This window comes from Sorex araneus, chromosome 10, assembly GCF_027595985.1.
Source record: "Sorex araneus isolate mSorAra2 chromosome 10, mSorAra2.pri, whole genome shotgun sequence".
Taxonomy (NCBI): Eukaryota; Metazoa; Chordata; class Mammalia; order Eulipotyphla; family Soricidae; genus Sorex; species Sorex araneus.
Genome location: NC_073311.1, coordinates 17,364,357 through 17,377,686, shown reverse-complemented (window position 1 = coordinate 17,377,686; position 13,330 = coordinate 17,364,357). Strand labels below are relative to the sequence as shown.

The following is a 13,330-nucleotide window of genomic DNA, read 5'->3' as shown; positions in this document are numbered from 1 at the left end:
GGGATGCTTCCCATCAACTCTCACACAGGTCTAGCACATAATAGTTATTTTATATATGAAACCATAGTTTTATGTTCTTTTTCATGTCAATGACATTTTTTATGTTTCTTCCATCAAAGTTTTCAATTAATCAGGTAAACAGATCAAATTAATCATATATTTGGGGGTTATTTTGTTCAAATTAAAGTGGATAAATGAAATCATTTAATATTTTTTCAATTGGTCATGGAAATTTAATGTCTGCACTTTTATAAAAATATTAAAATTTCATGGAATGGGCTAGAGAGATTTTTTTTTTTTTTTGCTTTTTGGGTCACACCCGGCTATGCACAGGGCTCACTCCTGGCTCATGCACTCAGGAATCACCCCTGGCGGTGCTCAGGGGACCATATGGGATGCTGGGATTCGAACCTGGGTCGGCTGCATGCAAGGCAAACGCCCTACCCACTGTGCTATCACTCCAGCCCCAAGAGAGATTTTATAAGGGTTAAGGTGCTTGCCTTGTCATGGCTGACCCTGTTCAATCCCAGGCACTTCGTATGGTCTCCAGAGTTAGAAAAAAAGCCCTGAACACTGCAAAGTGTAGCCCAGTACTCTCCCCCATTCTCCAAGTTTATAAATGTACATGCATAAGAATGCTTGATATCATGTGACCCTGCTATCTTAAAGGAGACTTGAGACAAGAGACAGAGTGTCGTTCAAGAAACTGAACTGACACTTTGGTGAAATAAATTTAAAATAATTTTCATTAAATTGAAATAGTCAATACATTAAGATAATCTTTTTTTAAGCAAATAGTTTTCATTGAAAATTATTTAGAAAGACGCAAAGGGAGAGATAGTGAAGCATGTGTTCATGATAGAATGCAAGCTTCTCCAAAGTGGAAATAGGCAAATAAAGAAACATAAGCACAAGGAAGCAAGGTACGTGTTTAAGGGAGAGCACAGGCTTGAAGAGAAATCTGAGACTCTTCTTTGACAATAGTTCCACCCTTCCCATTCTTGTATCCATCTAGAATTTTGTGCTTACTTTTGGTTAATAATACAGTGGAATTGGGAGATATTTAGACAAACTACAAACTCCAACCAAAGATATGTATATATGCTATGTGAAGCCTTTGTCAGATAAACAAAATACACAAAATAATATATATTTTTCATAGACAGATGCTCCACTCCCGAAATCTCTAGTAAATTTAGATCTAAGATATTTTCTAAGTCATACAATGGGAAAAAGTTATTCATAGCAAACACGAACTGTAATGAGAGTTAAAGTGAAATCTTGATAGCTCACCCGGGTGATAAGATGTTCTGACTTAGGAAAATGTTGAAACTCTTTCAAGAACTTGCTCTTGAGGCCCTTGCCAGTTTATTTTATGGGTTCTAATTGTCAAGATGCCCATCTGGCTCGGTGGCTCACCTTCTGCTCTTGAAGCTTTCGGACTGACCATCCATAGCATCTGGCACTCAGGTGCTTATACTGAGGTTCAGTGAAGTGTTCATGAGACCACCTGCTATGTTCACAGTAATGGATACAGAAATGTGAAGGTTATTGGGCAATTTTACTCTCAATCGCTCTTTTGGGTCCATGTGATAAAACTTAGGCACAACTAGTCACCCCATGACAATACAACATACTCATTTAAGTTACGGGGAATAAAAAAAGAATTTTTACTTATTACGGTTTCATTCTGAAATGCTAATTTAGAGAGTGACGTAGGCCCTATTTGAACATGGAAATACTCAGTTTAGGCCTATTGGGTGTATGACTAAGTCCCATACTTAGTGAAAACTCCCTCTTTCAGTCCCCAGATTTCCAGTTTATATAATAAAACATTTAACACTAAATTATCACAGGGGGTTGGAGATATGATGTGGGAATAAGGATCTTGCTTTTCATGCCAACCAAGGTTTAGTCCTGGAACCACATTTGGTTCACTGAGCGCTGCAGGAGTCATCCTCAAACATCTTTCTTAGTCAAAAACAAAACAAAAAGTTAAATCTCTACAATAATTACACAGAACATTCAACATTCTCCTAAAATTCTATTCTTCTCTACTGGTTAGCAGTGAAATCAGGGGCTGTTTAAAACTGTTTCTTTAAATCAGAAAGTGGTTTGATCTTCCATAATAGATTAGCAAATAATGGCACAGGCAGGAGTGAGAGAAAATATCCTATATTAATAGTTAGATTGATGAGATAAGTGTAGGTAATGTAACGGAAATGGTGATATTATGATTTTCTATTAGCTAAAATGTAGGCTTATTGCCAAAAGGTCCATTGAGTGTCATATGTGAGATAACTGAAATAGGAATATGAACTTGGGAAGATGTGATCCCAATAAAGGAAGCAGGTGGGTGGCAACACAAAATTTTTTTCCAAACAACTTTTAGAGTGAGGATATTTTCACGAGGAAAAAAAAGTATTTATAATTCTTTTCAGCAATTGAAAAAAGTAAAATATTATTTATAAGGGCTGGAGCGATAGCACAGCGGGTAGGGCATTTGCCTTGCACACAACCGACCCAGGTTCAATTCCTCTGCCCTTCTTGGAGAGCCTGGCAAACTACTGAGAGTATCTTGCCTGCATGGCAGAGCCTTGGCATATTCAATATGCCAAAAACAGTAACAACAAATCTCACAATGGAGACGTTACTGGTGCCAGCTCGAGCAAATCGATGAGCAATGGAATGACAGTGATGACAGTGATGATTTGTAAAAGGTGAGATTTAGAAACATCAAAAATGTTGTCAGGACCAGGGTGATAGTCCAATGAGAATGGCTTTAGCCTTGCATGTTCTGACTGAAAATCTATCCATGGCATCCTGTATGGTTTCCAAGCGCCAGGAATAATTCTTAAGTGCAGAGCCAGTAGTATCTCTTGAGCATCGCTGGGGTGACCCAGAAAGCAAAAGCAAACAAACATAAGCACATATTAAAGGCATTTAAGCTTCCTTTAAAATTTTAAAAATCTTGTGTTTTAAGCCACGCACTCTGGATTTTGTCAGAACAAACAGGATCAAGTTTGTTCACGTTGTCAAGAATAAGGGGTACTTCAAGAAATACCAACTGAAATTTAGAAGACGGCAAGAGGGCAAAACTGATTACTATGCTCAGAAACATTGGTAATCCAGAATAAAAATAAATACAACAGCAAAATACAGGTGATATTCCTTGTCACCAGCAGAGACATCACTTACCAGATTGCATATGTTTGTGTAGAAGAAGATATGATAGTTTGAGCAGCATATACTTGTAAGCTTCCAAATTACGGTGTAAAGGTTGGTCTGAAAAATTAGGCTGCAGTGTATTATACAGGCCTGATGCTGTCCGCAGGCTTCTTGTTAGATTTGGCATGAATAAGATGTCTCAAGGTCAAATGGGGGTCACTGGAAATGAGTATGCTATGGAAAGCGTTATGGATAACCTGGTGCCTTTACCTGCTATTTGGATGCAGGACCTGCCAGAGCTACGTCTGTATACAAAGTTGGGACCCTGAGAAGAGCTACAGATGGAGGCTTGTCTATTCCTCATGGTACCCAAGATTCCCTGCGTCTGACTTAGAAAGCAAGGAATTTAACGTGGAAGTACATGGGAAATACCCTATGGGACACAATGTTGCTGTCTAGAAGCGTTGTCTAATGGAAGAAGATGACGGTGCCTGCCAGAAACATTTTTCTAAATATATAAATAACAACATAACTCCAGACATGATGGAGAATGGGCCAACTCTGCTTGTGAGAAGAAACCTAAGAGAGAAGTTAAAAAGAAAAGATGGGGTCTCTTTCCCCCCACATCCACACCAACATACACTGCTGGTGGGAAGGCTGAATGGTCCAGCCTTTTGGGAAAACAATATGGACACTTCTCAAAAAACTAGAAATTGACCTCCCATTTGATTCTTCAAAACCACTTCTGAGAATATATCCCAGAGATGCAAAAATGTACCGTAGAAATGACATCTGCACTTGTATATTTATTGCAGTACTATTTATGATAGCCAGAATCTGGAAAAAACTTGAGTGCCCAAGAACAGATGATTGGTTAAAGAAACTTTGGTATATTGACACAATGGAATACTATGCAGCTGTTAGAAAAGATGGAATCATGAAATGTGCATATGAGTGGATGGACACAGAGGTATCATGCTAAGTGAAATGAGTCAGAAAGAGAGGGACAGCCATAGAATGACTGCACTCATTGTTGGTATTTAAAGTAACATAATAAGAGACTAACACCTGAGGACTATAAATATAAGGGTCAGGAAGATCGCTCCATAACTTGGAACCTGGTCTCACATGCTCGGGAAAAAGGCAACGGGGATAAAGAAGGGACTGCTAAGTAAATGATATTTGGAGGGCTTGCTTGGGATGGCAGATGCGTGCTGAAAGTACACTATGGACCAAACATGATGGCCACTTACTACCTGTATTGCAAACTGTAACGCCAAAAAGAAGAGAGAGAGAGTAAGAAGGAATGTGCCTACCACAGAGGTAGGGGGTGGGAAAAGATAGGGTTGGCGGGAGGGATACTGGGAACATTGATGGAGAATGGGTACCTGTGGAGGGATGGTTACTTGAACATTGTATGACTGAAACATAATCACAAAAGTTTGTAAGTTTGTAACTGTATCTCATGGTGATTCACTAAAATAACATTTAAAAAATTTTTAAAAATTTAAAAAAGAAGAGGTTAAAATGTCCCCAAGTGTCTCCTGACCAGAGGAAAGATTGGGTAGCCCAGAATAGAGCAAGTTTTCTCAGAGCTCCGGAGAAGGTTGCTGAGAGCTAAAGCTAAACCATGACTTTTTTATAGACATTTTGCAAAGACAGTGATAAACCTATTGACCAAGCAGTGATTTCTGCATAAAGCTCTTGTTAATGAAACTGTAGGAGAAAAGATCGAAATAATAAAATGGGAATTGCTGGTGTTTTTTTCCCCCCTCCGGAAATAAGTGCCATCTTTTTTATAAGTAACATTTGGCTCAGGATTAAAAAAAAAAAGTCTGTCTGTTACAGAGATAAATGCATCTTTTTTCCAGCAAGTGATCAATTGCTTGACTTTAAAAACCACTAGCCAATTTTAAATTTTAAATTCCTGATTTAAAAGCCACTAGGCAATTTTCTTGGTTTTCCTTTAAGAAGCAGCATATCAGTTTTATTTTTCAGCATAAATTAGAAAACCAATCTATATGTGTGTGTATAAAGTTTCCTTATGACTCCAATCCTCAGTAAGGCATGAACACTACTCAATAAGCCAAGATGTTTACATCATCCATATAACATATTTATCATTAAATGGTTGATGTCATTGTTAAGGGTAAATCTTAACATCAAGAATTTTCTTATTGAGTTGGAGCAATAGTACAGCCAGTAGGGTGTTTGCCTTGCATGAGGCTGACCTGGGTTCGATTCCCAGCATCCCATATAGTCCCTGAGCACTGCCAGGAGCGGTTCCTGAGTGCAGAGTCAGGAGCAACCTCTGTCAATTGCTGGATGTGACCCAAAAAGAAAAAAATGAAAAAATATTTTTCTTATTACTTAAGAATATTTTGCCCATACATTATGGTGAGGCTAATGGATGTTAAGTATAGTATGTGTATTTTCACATTTATATACTATGTTCTAAAATATAAAATAAATTGCTACATTATTCAAAATTGTATCAGTAGTAATGTAAATGAGAAGATCTTTTTTTTCTAAATTTTTGGTTTTGTTCAGTTTATTAACATGCATATTTTAAAGCTGTGGATCAAATTAAGGATGAAATATGTGCTCATATCTTTTTAGATGAGGCATTTGTATACTTTAGCATACAAATCATGTTTCACTTAAGGAAATACATACCTTCATCTTTTCTTGGTATTTCTAAATTGCTTAGAACCATTAACCTGAGATGACTTTATTTTAAGTTCACATTGTAAATCTTAGACATATTTGTGTAAACATTTAAATCACAAACATATTTCAACAATTGGCCTACCCTTTTCATCATTAAATGCTTTCCCCAGCTTTAGAGATTCTTAAGTGTGGCTTGTTTTGTTTCTGTTTATTTTTACAAAGGCAATATATTCACACAATAAAAAATTCAAAAGGAATGAAATAAATAGAATTAAACTAAATCTTGCTTTCTCCATAACTCCCACAGAGTCTAGTTTCTTCCCCTAGAAACATTCACTGTTAACAGATTGTGATATATTCCTCCCTCTAATTTATAGTTTAAGGTTATCCACACATACTTACGCATGTCTAACTTTTATTGCTTTTAGCCAGAAAGGTACTATACCATACTTATTACTATGTCTTGACTTTAAAAGACCCTATACAGCACAGCATTTTTTTTTCAAATAGAACTGTCATCTTCCTTTTAATGGTGTATAGAAAATGTATGAGCCAGCCTGTTACTAAACATTTCTTTCCAGTGCTGACCTGAATTTCATTGCTCAGAAGTGAGGATGCTAAGTAACCGGGTGTATCTGGGCAAAAGAATATGCAAAGCGAGAAATTTTGTAAATAATGTCAAGTTGCAATATATAGTATTTTAATTTGCATTCCTTCCATTAGTATGCAAAGAATTAGAGACTTAATTTTTCCATATTATTACTATTGAATTTATCTCCATTTTGTTATCTCTGTCTTCTTTCCTCCATCTTTTAGGAGGTTTGTTTCCTCCATAACCACAATATTTGGAATCAAACCCTTAGTTTGTTGCCCCCTGTCTCTCATAAATGTAATAAATTTTGTAATTTTATTGCTGCAAAATAATTTTGACATCATTGTTCTTGAGACTCAGTTTCTATTAACATTTGCATCTATTTTGGGGGGTTGGGGTTGGAGGGTGAAGGTCGCACACCAGTAAACTCAAGGCTTATTTTTGGTTCTGTGCCAGGGATCACTTTTGGTGGAGCTCAAGAGATCATACAGCATTCTAGGGATCACACACAGTTCAGGGCATGCAAAGCAAGAGCCAGACCCACTCTACTATGTACCCAGTCCTTGTCATCTCTTTTGGTAGAGGGAAAGAATACTAGTGGCTTCAGTAACCAAACTCTACTTTGAATTTATCAAAGGGGCATTTGTCAATTTTTCTTGTAGTTAAATTTTTTAACTTTTACTGAAAGGATATGAGCATGAGTAGTAAATCAGGTAGGGATTCATTCCTCTGGCAGTGAGTTTCAGAAAGCCAGAAAACTAAGATGTGTTTGGGAGTTATCCTTCCTTCAGCTCCGGACTGGAGACTCCAGTTCAAAGTCTAAGACTGTGAGATCTGTCTGGAAATAATTTGGAAGGCCCAGGTAGATAGCACAGAGCTAGGACACTTGCAAGGCACCCTGGATTTTATTTATAACATCACAGGATCCCCCAACCATCACCACGTACCCTCTCTGGAGAGGACAGCTCTGCTAGTGTGGCTCTGGTGGTTCTTTGCACTATAGGGTCTGAGCAGCACTGTGTCCTCGGAACCTAACACAAAGTCACTCTCCCAGTTTTTTGAGAGTTGCAAGGAATAGCCCTGAGTTCCTTGAGTAGAGATTAGGAGAATACCCTCAGACAAACAGACACACAAAAAGAAGAAATAGCTAGATGGGAATGAAGGTCTGAAATGGTTTTGTATGTAGATGACCCCCAAAAATCACCTGAATTTTTATATGCACAGAGACCTCGAAGCCAATGCAGCTTGGAAAAGTTCTATTGGTTTCACAAGCCAGCTAAGAACATTCCATTTGGTTCTCAGCCACATACTAATTTGTGTACATTTGTCACTTTATGAAGTACTCCTTCCTGGAACTGAACACATTCCACACTCAATATGCAACTTATTTTCCTTTCAGGTCTTCTCTTGTGTCCTCTTTCATATTTCCTATATAATGTAACCTTACTTCACTGTTTGCCTTTGAAATTCAATTTTTTTAGATACACGTTAAAGGACCTAGAAGTTCTGGGTAGACATTGGGACAATCTTCCCCTTTTCTGCGGAGGAAAAGAACCTTACCTCAGCCTGAGAACCATGGCTCTCTGAAACTTCATATGGATCTTCATAAGCAAACCAGCTGAAGTGCAGCTGACAGCTGCCTTGGTGAGGTGGCAGGATTTCAGTGTCTACACCACGCCAGGAGCTCCTGCGACTCAGACTCATCAGTCCTGCACCCAGCCTAGCACTCCCTTCACCAGCAACATTGTGGTATGCCTGGCAGGAGAGCGGTAGCCTGGTACAGACTTCCACTCTACAGCACAAGGCACCACTTTGCACTTCACTGGCAACAAATATAAAGATGCAGATATATTCCGGGTTATATTGTTTTAACGAAATTCACTTAATCCGTCACATATCTGTAAATGAAAATCAGTACAGAAATGTGAATCAGTACACAGGAGTTGAATGTATTATCTGAAAATGTGTGTGGTCCTATGTTATACTTGGGAGGAGGTATGTTATCTTTCTGGTATATTATACACTGTAGTAAGTATCCATTGTGTTTCAAGAATCTGGGTGTAATTTTTATACAAGTGTTCCATATTTTAGTAAGCTTAAAGTGCCAATCCATAGTTTGTAGGAGTTTGCCTTCATCTTTTCTTCTTTTTTTTGTTTTTCAAATAACTGCTCTTTGGTCACAAATAAAAGTCACTTTTGTTTTTCTTTCCAGTTTGGGCAATAATATGCAAATAATTAACATGCACATCACGTGAGACAGAAAAAATAGTTTTATAGATATCCTGTTTGTTATTAATTTTTCTTTTTTATACAGAAGTTTTTCTGTAGTTTAATTAACATGGAGAAATTGTACTGGGCCATTTTGATACTTACTGGCTGCAGATGCCATTAAGAACAAATAAGTATGTGCTGAATAACTAATTTGGTATTATCCTTTTCAACTTAGTTTTATACTTTGACCTTAAGATTTATTTATTTTTTTTGCTAAAGAATGTTTTTGTTTGCAGTTTTAAATTTCTTAAAATGAATTTTTATGCAATTTTGATATCGATTAATTTTTGAAAAAAGTTTCTGCCGTGGAGGGACATTGTGTGTGTGTGTGTGTGTGTGTGTGTGTGTGTGTGTGTGTGTTTGCTTTGTAAGAATGACTTAAAAAAATCTTCACACTAGAAATGAGTCAGAAAGAGAGAGACAGACATAGAAAAATTGCACTCATCGGTGGAATATAGAATAACAGAGTAGGAGACTAACACCCAAGAATAGTAGAAATAAGTACCAGGAGGTTGACTCCATGGCTTGGAAGCTGGCCTCACATTCTGGGGAAAAGGCAGCTCAGATAGAGAAGGGAACATCAAGTAAAACGTGGTTGGAGGCCACTGAACACAATGGCCACTCAACAGCTTTATTGCAAACCACAACACCTAATTAGGGAGAGAGAACAAAAGGGAATACCATGCCACAGTGTGTGTGGGGGGGATAGGACTGGGGGGTGGGAGGGATGCTGGGTTTATTTGTGGTGGAGAATGGGCACTGGTGAAGGGATGGGTTCCCGAACTTTGTATGAGGGAAACATGAGCACAAAAATGTATAAATCTGTAACTGTACCCTCACTGTGACTCACTAATAAATAAATTTTAAAAAAATCTTCACACTATGCTATGAACAAAGATCAGTTCAAGAATATAGGCATGAAAGTTGTAAGGATATAGAAAAAAACAAAATAACTTTCGATGGTAAAGTAAGAAATTAAATAAAAGTTTCAATTTTTTTGTCAGATGATCTCTCAAACAGCGATAAAGGCTTAAGGATTCATCGCCCTGGGGCTCAGAGACTATTATGCAAAGCCAGAATTGACTCAGGTACTTGTACATGTAAGGTATTTGTGAACCCTCAGATTTCTCCCTCTGCCTACTTAAATAAGTAATAATAAGATTATAAAAGTGTAAACAAACAAGAGAGAAACTATTATGAACTTGTGCTCCCAAATGACGTTAGTAAAAAGGGGAAACACACATGAAACACTATATTTTTAGTTTCATAAAGAATACATATCCATAATATTAATTTCTTAAATACATAAAGATATAGATAGCTAACAGACCAGAATAAATGGTCAGAATATGTTGTTACTTAACAAAAAGAAAAATTAAAAGTACAAGAAGTGCTTGAATGTCAGGTTCCTGGCCAGTCGACCCTGGTAAACTGGAGTAAGCCCAAGCTGCCAGACTTACTCCCTATGGGAGAGGGGGTGGAACAGGGAGAAGCCTCTGCCCAGCCCCTCTGTGCATGTCGGCCACCCCACCACTGCCACCGAGAAAGAACCACACAGAGGTGGGGGAGTTGGAGGTCAAGCAACTCTCATTTTCTTAGCTCTCACACACTGATATTTATACACCATTTTGGATATTGTGAACACCTGGTTATCACACTAGTTGCGTACACTTTGCTGTGCCCTTTACAGATGTTCGCTAATGATTTGTTTCCCGATTCTCAAGACCGGGTATGTTGGCTCAGACAAGTGGTAACTTTCAGGTTTCATCCCATTATCTCCTCAACCAGGGAGCCTTTCTTGGTGGATGCTGGCACAGGGCCTTAGGCCCCTGTGAAGAGAGCCTGCTCCAGCTGCTAAGGCAGGGGATTTGGCCAGGGTCTCAGGCTGGCTACTGAGACCCCAACACTTGAAAGGTGCTCACCCTCACTACTCAGTTAGGAAATGCAAATTAAAGCCACAATGAATTACCAACACACATTTACCAACATAAATGTTTCAAAATACTGACAATACATGTATTTTAAATAATATGGAATGGCAGAAATCCTTATAAAAATTTTTGAGGGGACAAGGTTTGAACCATACCCAGTCTGGCTGTGTGATACCTCCCAACAGTGCCTTGGGGACCACATGATGCAGAGATGGAATTGAGGTCATCCACATGCAAAGTCAGAGCCTTACTACCTGTAGGATGACATTACTTTGTCCTTTCCCTCCTTGCCACAAGTAGCTTGTCCCGGTTTTACCCAGAGTTTAGGCTTACCCCAGTCACACCCATCAAGGTGTTCCCGAATCTCTCCCATCCCTTTGTTTAGCTATAATCACTTCTCCATGCTCTCTTCCCCAAAAGAGTTAATCCTCGGCTTTCCCTTAATCCGACTCTGCTAATTTGCAAGGTCAGACCTTCCTAGGATACTGAATTTATATTATATAAGTTAATATTGCCTTTCTCTTCTTCTTGTGCCTTTTGAATAATTTACTTTAAAGCTATGACTGTTTTGTATAGACACAAGAAGACAATATTATGTTTTTATAACTTGGGAATTAATTGGCCTTGAATATTCCCTCCCGGGCCTCTGCTTTCTCCACTTAAGCCTCAGTTGCCCTCAGTTCCTAGCACCCCAAAGTAGGGTCCCCGACGTGGGACAGGAAGGATCCAGGGCAAGCAGTAAGTTATGTGCTACCCTGGCATCGAGATGGGCCTGGCCAAAGTGCCTGATTCTTAACTATAAGTTAAGAGCTTGATCATAGACAAATGCTGTCATGATCCAATAGTAATTATGAGACTGGGACCCTGCCAGGGATAGGAAAGACTGATCTGGCCTGAGCACTGTAGTCTGAGATTGAGATGGCCCCAGGAGAGCAATTCTATAAGCTTTAATGCATCTCTTATTGTGTCCATACAAAATAATTAATATTATGAATTCTTATATGTTTGCTGGCTGAGGAGAAGAGAAACACATTCATGGGACTCCGCCCTTGGGTGGATCCTCCTGCTGAAAGAGAATTAAGTCCTAGGAGAAGCATCCCCTAAGGGAAAGGAACCTTACCCTATTGATGGTGACCACACCTACGTGTATGCCCCAACCCCCTGATGCTGTGGAGATTTAACTAGGCTGTGAGAGTGGGTTGGGGGGCCAGATCCACGGGCCAGATCCACGGGGCAGATCCACGGGGAGAGATCCAGGAGAGCGGGAGAGAAGCGGAGGGAGAGGATGAAATAAACGGATCGAGCAACCAGTTTGGCCTTCTTCCTTCTTTCTTCCGTCGCCTGCCCTCGACTAACAGCACACACAGCGGTTCTGGGGCACTGGACGCGGGCGGTGAGACAGAGCCGCCCGGAGAGCCCGCGAGTGCACGCGCCCCCTCTGCGTGCTTTAGTTTTTTACAACTACCTTACTCCCTATATTATCACTATGGTTCTCTTATAGTTTTTATTTAATCTTTAATTTTATTTTTTTAGGGAATAGACAATGGAAAACTATATGGCAGAACTTGAAAACTGAACATATTAGTACCCAACTCTTCTCAATAGAGTTGTGTCCATATGATACAGAAAAAATAATGTGCATAAAAAGTGTAAAACATTACATGTATTATTCAAAAAATTGGAAATCATTACATTTTCATTAATAGTGAATAGATATAAGATACAAGTTATGTATGTGTATAATAAAATGGCATAAAGAAATTAAAATCAATGATATTGCATTCAACATTGCATGATATGGATGAATTTCACAGATTAAGCCTTGCATTCTTAAGCCCCAAACAGGACAGAAACTTGTTGGCCATGTTTTACTCTTTATACAAACACTAAAAATTTCACACAGGCCACATGGCATTGGGGAGAGAGTTTAAAGGACTGGAATATATGCTTTTAGTTTCTGAAAACTTGAGTTTAATCATTTGTTTGTTTTTGAGTCACAATCAGTAATACTTAGGGCTTATTTCTATCTCTGTGCTCAGGGTTTACCCCCTGCAGTGCTCGGAAGTCCATATAGATTGTTTGTAATTAAACCCAAGTCAGTCGAATGTAAGGCATGTGCCTTATCCAGTAGATTATACCTCTGCCTCCCAAAGTTAGTTTCTCAGCACCACATGGTCCACTAACACTGCTGGGTGTAGCCATGGAGGTCATCAAGCATAATCAGGCATTGTATTGGGAGCCTTAAGCGCTCGTCTGCATCACCAAACTGAACCAACCACTTCTAAGGAGTATTTTCTTTGGAAATAGCCACTCCCCCTCCACTCCACTGCAACCACCCCCAAACACACAAACAAAACCAAAAAAAATAACACCTCAATGCAACATAATGGAAGAATGCTCTTGAATGCTGTTTGGTATCTACTTGCTACTAAACCCCTTTTCAACACTCTTATCTTACCTTCTTTACTATTGAGGAAATAATGGTGCAGGAAGATGTTCTAAGTTCAAAATGGCACCATAATGCAAAGAAAAGAAATGCCAAATTGCCACTGAGCTCAATTATATAAGAGTGGGGTTAATTTTTGATCGTAGAGTACTGTAGCACTGCACTGTTGACCCCTTGCTCATTGATTTGCTCGAGCAGGCACCAGTAACATCTCCAGTAACGTCTCCATTGTGAGACTTGTTGTTACTCTTC

General features: G+C 38.9%; 1 pseudogene; it reads left to right on the top strand.

The window, feature by feature from the left end:
• The first annotated feature begins 1,394 nt into the window (after positions 1-1,394).
• LOC101545723 (60S ribosomal protein L5-like) lies at positions 1,395-4,789 on the top strand (annotated as a pseudogene).
• The last annotated feature ends 8,541 nt before the right edge of the window (positions 4,790-13,330 follow it).